We start from the raw sequence: 15,870 nt of genomic DNA on the forward strand, positions 1-15,870 counted from the left end.
TTCATTCCTTTGGTTCTGTTTTATTGTTTCTTGATTTCTCAAAAAGACATTAGCTTCCATTTGCTCAGTCCTAATTTTTAAGGAGTTATTTTCTTCAGAGAGCTTTTGTACCTCCTTTTCCATTTGGCTCATTCTTCTTTTCAAGGCTTTCTTTTCCTTATTGTCTTTTTGTACCTCTTTTACCATTTGGCCTAGTCTGTTTGTCAAGGTATTATTTTATTCAGTATTTTTTTTTGTGTGTGTGTCTCTTTTACCAAGCTATTGACTTTTTTCCCATGATTTTCTTGCATCACTCTCATTTCCCTTTCCATTTTTTCCATCTACCTCTCTTACTTTATTTTCAAAGTCCTTTTCATGTTTTTCTTGGAAGCTTTGGATGTATGAGCTTTGACTTTGTTATCTTCTTCTGAGGGTTTATTTTGATCTTCCTTGTCAGCATAGAAACTTTCTATGGTAAGAATTTTTTTTCTGTTTGTTCATTTTCCCAGCTTATTTCTTGACTTTTGAGTCTGTTAAAGTGGGGGCACTCCTTCCACAGTGGAATGTGCACTGTCCCAAGCTTCAGGGAGTTTGTGCATATGTTTTCTGAGATACTTCTAGGGATTTGTGAGTGTTCAGTACTTACAAGGTGGTATAATTTAAGGAGTGGTATATTTACTACTTTCCTGGCCTGTACTCTGCTCTGCAAGTGACTACAAGCTTGCTTTTCTGCCCTAGAATTTTGAGAACAGTCCCTGACCCATTGTGGCCCAAAGCTCAAGTGTGGTAGTGCTTCTCCCTCTCCTGGTACTGCTACCTAGACTGTGACCTGGATCTGAGTATGGACAAAACAACAGAGTTGTACCTCAGTGCTAGCAAAATGATCCCTGTAATCTCCTGTCTAGTTGTTCAACCCCCATACCATCTGTAGGCTAAGAGTTCCAGAAGCAGTTGATGCTGCTGTTGATGAAGAGACTCCCAAGGCCTGCTCCTGGTTTGCTGGAGCAGGGGTTTCTAAGCTGGTGAAGCCTGCCCTAGATTGCACTCCACTCTCACCCAGGTACAATTGACCTTTCTTGCCCACCTTTTAAGTTGTGTTTGGATGGAAATGATTTTAACCTGTCTTTTTGTGGATTCTGTTGCTCCAGGAAATGTGACATTATTTGAAGGTATTTGGAGAGTTCTTGGGGAGAACTCAGGCAATTCACTGCCTTTCTTCTGTCATCTTGGCTCTGCCCTATGAATAGGAATTATGAAAGAATTTCAAATCATTAATAACAAGAGAAATTCATATAAAAACAAATTACAGTTTTCATCTCTTACTCATCCAGCTGGCAAAGGTCAACAAAGATGGGCATATTTAATGTGGAAGAGGCTATAGAAAGACAGACATAATAGCATATTGGTAGAAGAGGTATGGATTAGTTTACCTATTCTGCAAAGCAATTTGAAATAATGTAAGAGTGCAAAAATACCTATATTCTTGGACCCAAATATTCCACTGATGGCATATTGCCCAAGTAGGTAAATGATAATTAGAAAAGACCCATGCAGTACATACATGCATGCATAGATACACATATACATGTATATATGTGTATGTATGTATGAGTATACATATATATTTATATCTATTTATATGTGTGTGTCTCTATAGGACCAAAATAACTAGAAACGGTAGTCATTTGGGAATGACTAAACAAATTGTGGTACATGAATGTAATGAAATATGACTGTGATGAAGAAAAAATGAACTAGAATGACTATAGAGAGATGTGGAAAGAATTATCTAAGCTAGTGAAAGGTGAAAGAACCAGGAAAATGGCATTTCACAAGTGGAACCACCACAACCCCCTTAGGAGTAGAGCTCTGTTTCACTCCAAGGATCAGCACCTTTAGAGAGCCCAAAGTCAGTATGTTCTTTGACATGGAGTGAGGGAAAAGGGATCATCCTTCATGACCTGGAGGCAGTAGGTCAATGTTCTGGAAGTATCTCTCTTTGCTTTCTGTTCCTTGTTTAATGTATTGTATCCATTTGAGATAAATACTTTGGATTCACTACAACCCCCCCCCCCACACACACACACACATACCCCTTGTCTTCTGGTACAGGTGCAAATATTATGTAATATCTCCCATAACAAAGACCAATAACTTCCAGTGACTCCCTAGTTTCTCCTGTTTCCAATATAAAGTCTCCTACTTAACATTAAAGTTCCTCATAATGTCTCATATTTTAAGATTACTTCTACTTTACTCTTCTCCATGTCCTCTATAATCACACCTCACCAGATTACTTACTTTTCCTTGACTATGATACACCATCTCCTGATACTGTACCTTTGCACTAGCTATACCTCCATGGTTAGATTGTTTTCTCTCCTCACCTCTGCCTCTCAACCTCTCTGTATTCCTTTTAGACTCAGCTCCAGTCCCACCTTCTACAGAACTGTTCTGATCATCCCCAGCTGTTATTGATATTTGGAGATAGCCATCAACCTATTTTGTATATAATTATTTTGTACCTCATTATTTACATGTTGTTTCCCCATTACATATGAGCTCCTTTGAGAGCAAGGGCTGTTTTTTTCTCTTTCTTTTGTTGTGGTCTTTCTTTGTATTCCTAGTACTTATCATAGTACTGTGAGACAATAGAAGTTACCTCACTAAAAACCTAAAGGCTTTTTCCCCTAGGAGGGCTCTGCACTCCGACATCAGTATATACTGCTCATGGAGCACCCTTGAGTCCAGTAAAGCAATAGATTTGAATGATTCTAGCCAATTACCTTTGAGCAGTGTGGAAGGGCTGCCTCTCCTCTGGACCCACAGGAAGCTTCCGCTCACATATGCTGTCATGGGCTCTCTTGGCCTGAGACTCAGAGGAGGTAGCTGAGCCTTGTTCTCTCTTGCTCTTCTATCCTAGGTACTTAGGGCTTTTGAACTTTTGGAGTCACCTGTTCTTTCTTTACTAATAGTTAATATGCTTTAAAAAAAAGCTTAATGCCCCAAACTGGTACTATAACCTCTATTTTATAAGTAGCAATAAATTTGAAACCCCAGATAAGTACCCTAGAACTTGGGACATAGATAGGCACTCCATATAATTTTAACTGATGCATTACATTGCACATGGTGAATACAGCAATGTAAATGAAAATAATTGAAAAAAAAGAAAATTTTCATTTTGAGTATTTATGACCCAGAAATCAGCCATCCCTAGAAATTTGAAGCTTGATTTGTTATTTTTTCAATTGTCTTGTCTTATGAAAGCATTAAACATGGAGCTTAAACTTAGTAATATGGGTTCATACACCCTTCCTCTCCCCCCCCCATTCAAGTCTAGTCTGTTTATTAAACATTTACTAGCATAACTGTGTGTGATTCCATAAGCACTGCTTGAGCTCATCAGGTGTTCAGTAGAAAGCTCTGGTTTGACATCATCACCAGGCTGGAAACTATTAATAATAATAACTGACATACATATAGTACTTTAAAGCACTGTTGTAAAGTGCTTTATGTTTATTTTCTCATTTAGTCTTCACAAGACTATTGGTTATTTGTAACCTCCACATGAAAAAAAATTACCAAAAAAGTCTCATAAACATGCATTGACAAAGACTTAAACAAGCAGCAGTAAATTGTAACTAATATACCTTCCAAATATAGTCCTGACTCCAGGGTCAATGCTTTATCTACTGTGACACCTTCACTCTTGATCTTTTGGGGAAGGCTTCACATTTATCCCCATTAAAGCTAATGTTTGCTGATAGTTATAGGTAAATATTGCTTTAAATTTTAATTTAAATTCCATTGATTCTACTCATTTTAGTGTCTTTAATACAAATGAGTATTGAATTATTTTTAAAAGCTTTTTCTTTATCTCTTGAGATAATCATATGAGTTTTATTGTTTTTGTTATCGATATATGAAATTACTCTGATAGTTTTCCTAGTATTAAACCAGCCCTGCATTCCTGTATAAATCCCACCTGGTCATAATATATGATCTTTGTGATATATTGTTATTTCCTTAATAGCATTTTACTTAACATTTTTATCAACATTTATTTATTCATTAATTCGTTCATTCATTTATTTATTTATCTATCTATTCAATTAATTATTTAATTGGGGGGGCAGGGCAATGAGGGTTAAGTAACTTGCCCAGGGTCACACAGCAAGTGTCAAGTCTCTGAGGTTTGATTAGAATTCAGGTCCTCCTGAATCCAGGGCCAGTGCTTTATCCACTGTGCCACTTAGCTGTCCCTTTTATCAACATTTATTATTAAGGAAATTGATCTATAGTTTGCCCCATACACACACACACACACACACACACACACACACACACACACGCACGCACACACACACACACCCCGTTTTTGCTCTTCCTGGTTTAGGTATCAGAACCATAATTGCGTGACAAAAGAATTTAGCGGAATGTTTTTCTTTGCCTATTTTTTTTTAAATAGCATGTTATATTAGTATTAATTGTTCCTTAAATATTTGGTAAAATTCACATGTGAATCCTTCTAGTCCTGGGGATTTTTTTCATAGGGAGCTCTTTGACGGCTTATTCAAATGATTTCCCCTCCAATATATGCTTATTTATATTCTATTTCCACTTTTTTTAATCTAGACAATTTATATTTTTAAAAATATTCATTCATTTCATATAAATTGTCAAACATTTCATACAAGTGGGCAAAATAGCTCCTAATAACATTTTAATTTTATCTTCATTGGTGTTACATTCTCCCTTAACATTTTTAATACTGGTCATTTGTTTTCTTCTTTCTTTTTAAAAATCAAATTAACCAATGTGTTGTTTTTTTCTATTTTTAAAATTTTTTATAAAAATAGTTTCTAGTTTTATTAGTATTTTTTGCTTTTCCTTTTATCAATATATTTTTTATCATTTTCATTTTGGTGATTGAGGAATTTTAATTTGTCCAAGTTATTTTTAAAAATTTCATGTATATTTCATTGAACTTACTTTAACTTACATTGATCTTATTTTACTGATGTATTTAGAGATATCAATTTCGCTCTAAGTACTTCTTTGACTATATCCCACAAAATTTAGTATATTGTACCATTGTTATTCTCTTCAATGAAATTTTTTATTTTGTCTTTGATTTATCTTTGCCATAATCATCCTTTATGACCAAATTATTTTCCTAGTACTTTTAAATCTATGTTTTTATGACTTTTTATAGAATATAATTTTTTGTTACATTATGGTCTGAAAAGGATGCATTTAATAGTTCTGCTTTTCTGAAGTTGTTTTTGTGGTAGGTATCCTTATACAAGATCAGCTTTTGTGAAGGAATGATATATTGTTGAGAAAAAGTTTGACTCTTTTCTTTTTCCATTCATTTTTTTTCTCCAGGGGGCTATCACTTAAAACTTTTCAAAAATTACATTTATCTCATTAATTTCTCATTTATTTTATGTTTGGAATTATTTAGTTTGGAGAGGGGAAAGTTGAGGCCACCGTTAAGGTATCTTCACTGTCTTTTTCCTTATGTAATTCATTTAATTTTTCCTTTAAGAATGTGGGTGCTATGACTATATACACATATACACATCTATGTATGTATGTATGTGTGTGCGTATATATATATATATACATATATATAAATACAAACATATACATAAATATGTACACATATGTGTATGCCTTTAGTATTGGTATTGCTTTATTAATTATGTTACATTTTTAGCAAAATGTAGTTTCCAGCTTTCTCTTTAATTAGGTCTATTGTTACCCATGCCTTTTTAACTACAACTGAAGCATAACAGATTCTTCTCCAGTCCCTTATTTTTAACTCTGTGTATATCTTTTGCAAACAATATATTGTTGAACTTTAGTTTCTAATCCATTCTGCTATCTGCTTTTATATTTTTGGGTGAATTCATCTCATTTATATTCATATTTTTCATGACTAACTATATTTTGCTGCATCCTCTTTTTATTTCTGTCTCTCTCTGTCTCTGTCTCTGTATTTCTCTCTTTTAACAGTCTCCTCAAAAGTCTGTTTTGGTTCTGATCATTATATTCCTTAATCCACCCTCCTTTCTGTCCCCCTTCTCTTATCCCTTTTCCCTTCTACTTCTTTGACAAGTAAGATACATGTCTATACTTAACTGAGTGTGTTTTATTCTCTCTTTGAGAATTCTAATTCTATTGAGAGTTAGTGTTAAGCCTTTCCTATCACCTCTTCCCCCCTTCATTGGAAAATCTCTCCTTGAATGTCTCTTTTGTGTGAAGTAATTTTCCCCATTCTTCCTCTCCTTTCACACTCCTCCCAGCAAATTCTTCTTTCTCACCCCTTCATTCTTGGGGAGTTCATCCCATCATAATCTACTCATACCCATAGACAATGATAAAACTTTTAGAAATTACATATATCACCTTCCTCTATAAAAATGTTAGCAATTTCACCCCTTCATTTTATAGATCATCACATCATAATCAACTTACACCCATGCCCTCTCTATATGTGTGCTCCTTCTAATTGCCCTAATAATCCGAAAGTTATTAGCATATTTTAGTGTAAGAGTAAATACTTTAACAATATTGAATCCTTATGATTTGTTCTTCATGTTTATGTTTTTAATTGTTCTCTTGAGTATTGTGTTTGAATATCAAATTTTCAATACAGCTCTAGTCTTTTAATCAGGAATACTTGAAAGTCATACATTTCTTTGAATTTTTACTTCCCTCCAGAACTATTATATTCAGTTTTGCTGTGAAGATTACTTGTAGTTCCAGCTCCTTTGACTTTTTCTTTTTGTTTTTAAAGATCATATACCAAATTTATTGCAAAAAGACCCACAATCCTAGCAGTTACCTTATCAGTAGGATTTCTGGTAGCAAGCTGGAGCTCCAGGTCCACCAAACTTTTTGGACTCACAGCGAAGAGGGTCAGCCACCAGCAGAGTTCGGTCATACTGGGTAAGGATGTCTTCGATTTCCTTCTTGGAAGCCTCGTCCACATATTTCTGATAATAGGCCACCAGGGCTTTGGAGATGGACTGCCGGAGAGCATAAATCTGAGTGACATGGCCTCCTCCTTTCACCCGGACCCGGATATCTATGGCAGCAAACTGTTCCTTGCCCAGTAGGAGGACAGGCTCCAACAGCTTGTACTGCAGCGTTCAAAGCTCAATCATCTCCAGTGGGCGTCTGTTTACCTTGATCAGCCCATTGCCTCTCTTGCAGTGGGCCACAGTGGAGGCAGTTTTCTTTAGCCCAAAGACCAGGCCTTTGACTTCTAGAAAAACATATTTTAACCGCTTTACTACTTTAACAAGGATACAACTAAATCTCCATGATATTTATTTCTAGCTGCTTGCAATATTTTCTCTTTGAACAGGGAGCTCTGAAATTTGGCTATAATATTCCTATAATATTATATTTTGAGAATTTCTTTCAGGAGGTGATTGGTGGATTTTTTCAATTTCTATTTTCCCTTCTGTTTCTAGGGTATCAGGGCAATTTCTTTAATACTTTCTTAAACTAGGGTATCTAGTATATTTCTTTGATCATGGCTTTCATGTATTGCAATAATTATTATTTTATTTTATTTTAAACAATTTTATTTAAACAACAAGATGTTTGACTTGAAGGGAAAACTTTCTAGGATCAATTTCTTTATAGTAATTTAACCCTAATGAGAGACAGAGATTGCCCTACATGTAATAACTATGCACGAAGAAAGAAGTTATGAAATCATTGGTTTTATAAAAAAAAAACATTGAAATTATCCAAACAGAAAAGGTATGCAATATTTCGTGGGAATTTTAAACAATGAGAGTAAAATAAATTACTGAAATATAAAGATAAAAGATTAATTAGCATGCCACTAAAGGATAAAAGGCATATTTTCACAGAAAAAGATTATTTTCCTCCTTCCCCATGTTCATTTGATGTTCATCAAAACATAACATTGGCCATTCAGTTAAAATATGCATTTGTCTGTACACAAACCAGTTATTTTATGGACAATAAAGGAATGGGGGCAGGGAATGAAAGAAAAGAGAAAACAATATAGCAGTAATCAGGATATGGATGAACAAATATTGATCTTCTCATTGTGAAGGTATTGTTTTCCTTGGGAACACAGTTCTGGAGTAGAACTATGTGAGTTATCCTTTTAGTAAATGCCTCCTGTATGGTGCTGAAATACATCAGTTGTATTTTCACCTTCCATTTTCAACTGCAGGTGTGTCTGTTTCATTGATTGGTTGCCAATCAAATTAGAATCTTATTTGTCTCATTGACAAACCATGTTGTTCACAATAGGCTTTTATTGGTTAAGTAATGTGTGTCTTTTAATCTTAAACTGTACCACTAACCATCTTACCCTGCCACCATCAAATTAATGTCCTTGTTATTTTCAGTCTTGACTCTTTCTTTTAGCTTCTTATTGGCCTGGGTGAGTCTAGAATTCCCCTCAACCACTGCTTCAGAAAAGAGGCACCAGATGGTCCACTTCAAGGGAACAAGAGAGAAACAGCAGTGGCAAGAGCAGGAAGGGAATGAAAATGGTGGTGCTGGTGGTGGTGGTAGTGGTGATGGTGAGGAACAGGAGAGGAGCCAGTGGTGGTAGTGGAGGATGTTTCAACAATTCATAAATTATCTTTCTTCAATCTAATTTCTGGGTCAGTTATTTTTTCATTAAGATATTACATATTTTCTTCTTTTGACTGTTTTATTCTTGATTTCTCATGGAATCATTATGTTCCACTTGGCCAATTCTAATTTTTAAGCAATTATTTTCTTCAGTGAATTTTTCTAACTATTTTTCCCATTTGGTCCATTCTATTTAAGAGCTTTCTTCAGTGATTTTTTGTGCTTCTTTCTTTCTTTCTTTCTTTCTTTCTTTCTTTCTTTCTTTCTTTCTTTCTTTCTTTCTTTCTTTCTTTCTTTCTTTCTTTCTTTTTTTTGGTGGGGCAATGAGGGTGAAGTGACTTGTCTAGGATCACACAGCTAGTAAGTGTCAAGCATCTGAGGCCAGATTTGAACTCAGGTACTCCTGAATCCAGGGCCGGTGCTTTATCCACTGTGCCACCTAGCTGCACCGTGCACCACCCAGTTGCCCCTGTGCTTATTTTTTTAACCATTTAGCTTTTTCTTCAGGTTTTTTCTTTGCTCCTTACAAGCTATTGATTTTCTTTTCACAATTTTCTTGAATCACTTGCATGTCACCCCATTTTTTCCTCTTCCTCTCTTATTTGATTAAAAAATCATTCTGTGTTCTTCTAAGAATTCTTGTGGGGTTGTGTACAATTTTCATTTTTCTTTCTTTGAGGCTTTGACTTCATTTTCTTGGTTGTTTTTTTGGGGGGGCAATGGGGGTTAAGTGACTTGCCCGGGGTCACACAGCTAGTAAGTGTCAAAGTGTCTGAGGTTGGATTTGAACTCAGGCACTCCTGAATCCAGAGCCAGTGCTCTATCCACTGCACCACCTAGCTGCCCCCATTGACTTCATTTTCTTCTGATTTTGTGTCTTGATCTTTCCTGTCACCATGGTAGTTTTTTATGTTGAGGTTCCATTTTTTTTTTGCTCATTTTTCTTGACTATTTTTTTTAAATTTAGCTTTATATTAATGTTGTGTTTTCTTGCCAGGGTTTGGGTGGGACACTCTTCCAAGCTTCAGGTTATTTGTTTTGCTGTTTTCAAAACTAGTCCTGTGTCTCTAAGGTTTTGATTATTTACAAGTTTGTATGAACCAATTAGAGTTGTGATTACTCTTCTCCTGATCTGAAATCTGGCCTTTATTCAGGAAGGGCTCCTGATCTCCTGCAGCCAAAAGTGCTACTACCACTCCTCTTGGTCATGGAATTCTGACCAAGTCCTCTGCTCCCATTCAGCTATTTATAATAGTGCTTCTCTCTGCCTTGGAATTGAGATAAGGTTTTTGCTCTCTTTTAAGCAACCACAATTTATCTTCTCCACCCTATAACTGTTACCAGGGTCCCTGCTCCCCTGCACCACAAGTGCTCTGGAACTGCAACCCTTAACTGCATTTGGGCAAAATAAAATGTTCCTGCATGTAGTGATAGAAAATTATCCTCTGTAACTTGGTTTTTGATCAGTTGTTTGATTCCCTTGCCTCCTTTCAGCTGGGCTCTCAAACAGCTTCTGCCATCTATGTTGAAGCTGTTTCCAAGGCCTGCTACTTGTGTTCCTTCTGTGTGGCCTCTGGGCAGGACCCCACCACCGTGGCACAGAGTTCTTTAAGCTAACTTCCTAAATTGTCTTGGGCTGAAAAATGCTTCACTCAGACCTTTTGTTGGGTCTACCACTATAGAATTCAGTTTGAGGCATTATTTTGAAGTCCTTTAGAAGAGAAAGTTGGAAGGGTTCAGCTTCTACTCCACATCCTGACTCTACCTAAGACACATAAATTCTAAATATATTTCTTGAAAAAATTGACATATGTGATTTCTAATGTCCTTTCTATCTTTATGATTGTATGATGCTACAAGTACTAAAAATAGTTAATGTCAAATTCTATAACTGGCAAAATCTCTGTTTTAATATATTTTAGTCCTTCAAAAGATTCATGATTTCATTAATTCATATTTTCTATCCAGAATTGCAGAACATAAATTCTATATTTTAGTCAATGGTTTCATAACTTTCTGTGAACAAAAGCAAGCAAGCAAACAAAACAAAACAAAACAAAACAATTACCACTGATCATGTGTGAGCTTCTATGAACATAGGAGTCACCTAGCTCATATTCACAGACTGATTTTGGGGGGGAATTGCCCCATTTGACATGGCCTTTGAGACCCCCCTCTGTATTACTTGAAGAATAAGAGTTTGACTTCAATTTTTATTAAGTATTTCTGGGTTACTTGAAATTTAGAGGAAGCCATTGAATTCAGAGATTTTGTAAGAAGATTTGACATTATGCAAAGAAGTGCCCACAAAAGGTTCACAGACTAGCTCTGACACCCTTAATGTTTGACAAAATTGATTACTTCAGTGTTTCAGAGTTAATTTTAGGAAGTTAATTAACATTCTGTTATCCATTGCCCTTTAAGTCAATAATAGGATGCTGGGAAAGTTTCTGCGGTACTAAATATATCAAAGCCTGGCTTAATTAAATCAATTCAAATTTTACATAAATGTGAAAAATGTTTTTTTAAAATATGAATTAGATGATTTAAAAATGTTTTTACATTCCAGTAATGTCTGAGGCTCACCATCTTAAAATGTCAAAAAAAACTAACCCTTCAACATATCTGATGACATGTGCATATGTAGACGTCATAGCCAAAACGGTGAAAAGGCATCTGGGTTGAACTCATTTTAAAAGATGCCATAATGGAGGAAAATGGATCTTCTGGTTGTGGAAATGAAGCATAATTTAAACTTTTGGTTTATGTGGCTTATTATGGAAAGGTATCTTAGCTATAGGGTCTAAAAGGGTCATGTTAATTATTCAATTCATGGTTTGTGAGTTACTAATGCATTAGCCTTACTGTGTATCACTAACTCATTTCTTGAATGCTACCCACATAACTGAATTCTTCAGTCAAACTGGTTATTTTCTGGAGCCTCCTTACCACAGAGAATCCTTGCCTTGTTGGAAGTTGCCCTTTCAATCAGTGTGGGCAATTTTCTGGCAGATGCAGCAAGGAATATTTCCAATAGAATGTCCTCTGGGGGCTTGCCAAAGAGTTAACCTCCTCTCTGCCATATGTTTGTCTGAAACAAATCCAGCAGTCATTTGGAATGCAGTTTGTTATGATGGAAAAGAAATTGGCTAGTGACTGAACCCAGAGGCTTGGTTAGATATTGGGTAGGGGTGACCAGGAGAAAATGTAGCAACACATAAATGGAAAGGAATATATTTTCTAAATAGAATAAAGGAAAAGGATATGTATGGGTGAAGGTTAATTTGGAGGACATTTTAGAAAAGGGGGATTTTTGTGTAAGCACTCGCAAAAAAAATAAAATCCAAAAACGGACCTCCAGAGGAGGTTAATACTCTATTACCTTTAGGGGCTTTTGATACACCTTGAGGTATTAATTCCTCACTGACTAAAATCTTTTCTGGTTTATCAACTTGAGAGTGCTATCATAAATTACCTCCAAAGTGTTTGAGATCTCCAGAGGGGGATCACTATCTCTGTCACTTCCCTGTGCCTCATATTGAGATGAGATGTCTCTGTCTCTTGTATCCTTATTCACTCTACAAATATTCAAGTTTTTCCCCCTCAAAAACACTATCCAGTTTGCTAACATTAACCCTAAAACAGGAATTAAATGTTAAGTTTTTATTATATAAATGATGTGAGACTCTTCGAGGCAATGATTTGAAAGATAGTCTTTTGTCAAAAATGTGAAGGGAGACATGATATCCACTTAGCTGAGGTAATGCCAAATGGATAAGGGACTTAACTTCTGTTCCTTGGATACAGACTTTGAGATAAGAAGCAGGAAGAGAGAGGGAGAGAGAGAGATGGAAAGAGGGAATGAGGGAGGAACAGAGACAGAGAGCAATTTGCAAACTTTTACAAGTAAAACAGTAGTTTGGAGTCCTCAGGGTTCACATCACCCAAACATATACACATACTTACACATGCACACATATGCATATAAATACATGCATGGACAGATAAATATATATGTATATATGTGCCTCTATGTGTGCATATGTGTGGATGGATGGATGCAAGGCACATCAATCATATATTTTGCTCTTTAGCACTGTACCAGAGTTTGTTGAGAAGTCACCCCTCTCTTGGCATGAGCTGAAATCTTATCTCCCTCCCCAACGAGCTAATTTACCCATGTGTGTTCTTTGATACCTTTTAATCCACAAAACTACCCTGATTTCAGTAATTTTTGTTGTTAATTCACTTTTACTATTTATGATGGTATTTTATTTAACCAGTATTTTGGTAAGAAGTAGCTGAAATTGGTGAGTGTTAACTATGATTTACTCTTCCCTTTAAGAATAATTAGGAGAGCAGTGTTTGTCCTTAACTATATTGTCCTAGATTAGAGATATTTAAAGGGTAGAAGATAGATAGATATGTTTGGCATACTACCCACTCTAAAAGCTGGAAGATCACCTCACCCAATCTTGATGGTTCTGAGCCCTGCATGTACTTCTCCCCATCTGGGCTACTACCTATGCAGACATTACCCTTCTACTCTCTGATGAGTGGGCTAGAACTCAGATTATATTCTTGCCATTTTTGAGCCATATCTCTTTATATAGACAGCTGCATGCAAGCGAATCCCTTTTAGGGAATATTGGTAGAATGAATAGCATCCAGAGAAGGAGGAAGGATGGGAATGATATAGCAGCAGCCAATGCCAACTGTTCACAATGATAACTGCAAAAGGAGTCATTTTTCCCTACTCCTCATGGAAAGGAGGGCAAGTTTGAGTGGCTCAGTTACTAGGAATAAAAAAGGAAATTATCTTGTGGTGGGGGAGAGGCAGTGTATCATAACCTGTTCCAGCAAAGCAGTGTACTCATTTCCTACAACAAAAACTATAGGAGCCACGATTCTTATTCTCTCTAGAATGGAAAGTGGGGTAGCAAAACACGAGGGAAAATCTACTGCCTGTTCTCATAGAGAGATGACAAATTTCCTCTATACTAACTCCTCTCTCTTTCTCATGTGTTTTTCTCACAAATCGTCATCATCTGTCCCAGAAGTTCAAATTCTTAAAATGAATGTAGCCTGTGGACTCTCTGGTGGAAATATGCTAGATTGTCTCATCTCCATAGCAACACAGGTTACACAAAGAATGAGAAAAACATGTTGCTCTTATGAGATTAATGATAGGTAGAATGAATTACATATTGTTAGGAATTAATCTACAATTCAATGCTATCATTTGAAAGTGATTACAAATATTGAAATGACATAAAACACCCTCATTTCTCTAGCCAAGTTATTGGGAAGTTTGTTTAAATATAATTGTTTCTATTATTATTCATTTGTTGTAAAGTATATTGGCTTTAGTTATTGACAGGAATAATGAAAAGTACTTGAGTTAATGTATATTGTTGGAAAAATAATAAAAGAGAAAATAATATTGGCAAATTAAGGGAAAATGACAGCATTGCCATGTGAATGAGGCTTCCTTTATTTCTTTCTGTAGAATGATTGAAATTGAGTTTCATTTTAAGGGCAATAATTACAATCTTAAAATACTAACAAAATCTCAAAGGAAACATTATTTAGAATACATCAAGACATGAAAAAAATCCAAAGTATTTTAGCATTCTAGTATTAAAAGAGCATAATAATGCCAATACTAACTTCTGGTTTAATCATAGGATCAAATAGCTAAAGATGGGATGGACCTTGGATAACTGCTGGTATATCTATAGGCTTTGTCACTTTACAAACATCATTTGATTTAGCTGTGTGACACTTAACACTCGTTGCCCCACCAACCACCACCAAAACAAAACAAAACAAACAAACAAGAAACATCAACCCACAAATGTCATTTGATGTTGGGGGTCTATCTTCCTCACTTTAAAGAAATGGAAACTGAGGCCTCAAAGGGCAAGTAAAAATATATGGTAAAGCCAAGATTTGACCCGGTCTGGTTACTCCAAATTCGATATTATTTTGCCCTTCTCACACTGTTTCTTATTAGTATTTGAATCTGAAATGCCTAGATTCCTTTTTTTTTTTTTCCTATTACTATGACTTGCAATAGATTCTGTGGACCACACCCCTGGTCTAACCCTGGGACCCGGGACTTCTGGTTGTTGATAACTTAAAGATTACCAGGGGCAGCTATGTGACACAGTAGCTAAAGCACCAGCCCTGGATTCAGGACCACCTGACTTCAAATCTGGGCTCAGACACTTGACATTAGCTGTGTGACCATGAGCAAGTCACTTAACTGTCATTGCCACACAAAAACAAACAAATAAATAAATAATTTTTTAAAATTAAAAAAAATTTTTTTTAAAAGGTTACCTTTAAGATTGGATAACTCCATAATGGGACACATGCACAGTCGAAAAGGTCAGGGTGTATAGTCAAGTGAATAGAACAAGGAGAACATTGTGCACAGTGACAGTAATATTGTTTGATAAAGAACTTTGAATGATTTAAGTATTCTCAGCAATACAATGATCAAGACAATCCCAAAGGACTAATGATTAAGCACACTACCCACCTCCAAAGAAAGAACTGATATTGATTGAATACAAACTAAAGGATGCTATTTTTCACTTTCTTTCATTTTTTCTTTTATTCGAGTTTTCTTATACCAAATGACTAATATGGTAATGTTTTACATAATTGCACATAACTAGCCTATTTCTTACTACCTTTAGGGAGGGGTAAGGGGAGAAAGGAAAAGAGGGATAGAATTTGCAACTCAAAAATTTAAATAAAAATGTTAATTTTTTTTTAAAAGAAAAGATCAGGGAAGACAAACTAGAATGGAAAAGTAGCCAAAATCTAAGGCACAAGCTTGTCTAGTTAAGGCCCCGTGAAGTAGTGGCATATAAAAATGATAACCCTGATGCCAAGGTAGAGAAATGTTAGCCCTTTTCTTCCTCTCCCTTGAAGTCTCTGAAGTACATGATGCCACCCGGAGACTCAAAGCAGGAAGGCCTGAAACTGTCTTTAAATAAAAAACAAAAAACTGATGCAACAGTATACCCTTCTCTCTTTCCTCAGTTGAAGGAGGTTGAAGGAGGACTAAGAAACTACTCAGAGTTTTTTCTGCATTATAAAAAAAATGTCAAGTTATTTCAACTTAGCTCTCCACATACTGCATTCTTGGCAGTTGATTAGCACCACGAAGACCAACTTTGAGAATGTTTCATGCTGATTCACATGTAAGATTGTTTTTGTATCCCTTAAAAATATTAC

At 35.7% G+C, this 15,870-nt stretch overlaps 1 pseudogene; it reads right to left on the minus strand.

Annotated features, from left to right (window-relative positions):
* Positions 1-6,839: 6,839 nt before the first annotated feature.
* Positions 6,840-14,986, minus strand: LOC122732249 (annotated as a pseudogene).
* Between the last annotated feature and the right edge of the window lie 884 nt (positions 14,987-15,870).

Source organism: Dromiciops gliroides, chromosome 6 (assembly GCF_019393635.1).
Source record: "Dromiciops gliroides isolate mDroGli1 chromosome 6, mDroGli1.pri, whole genome shotgun sequence".
Taxonomy (NCBI): domain Eukaryota; kingdom Metazoa; phylum Chordata; class Mammalia; order Microbiotheria; family Microbiotheriidae; genus Dromiciops; species Dromiciops gliroides.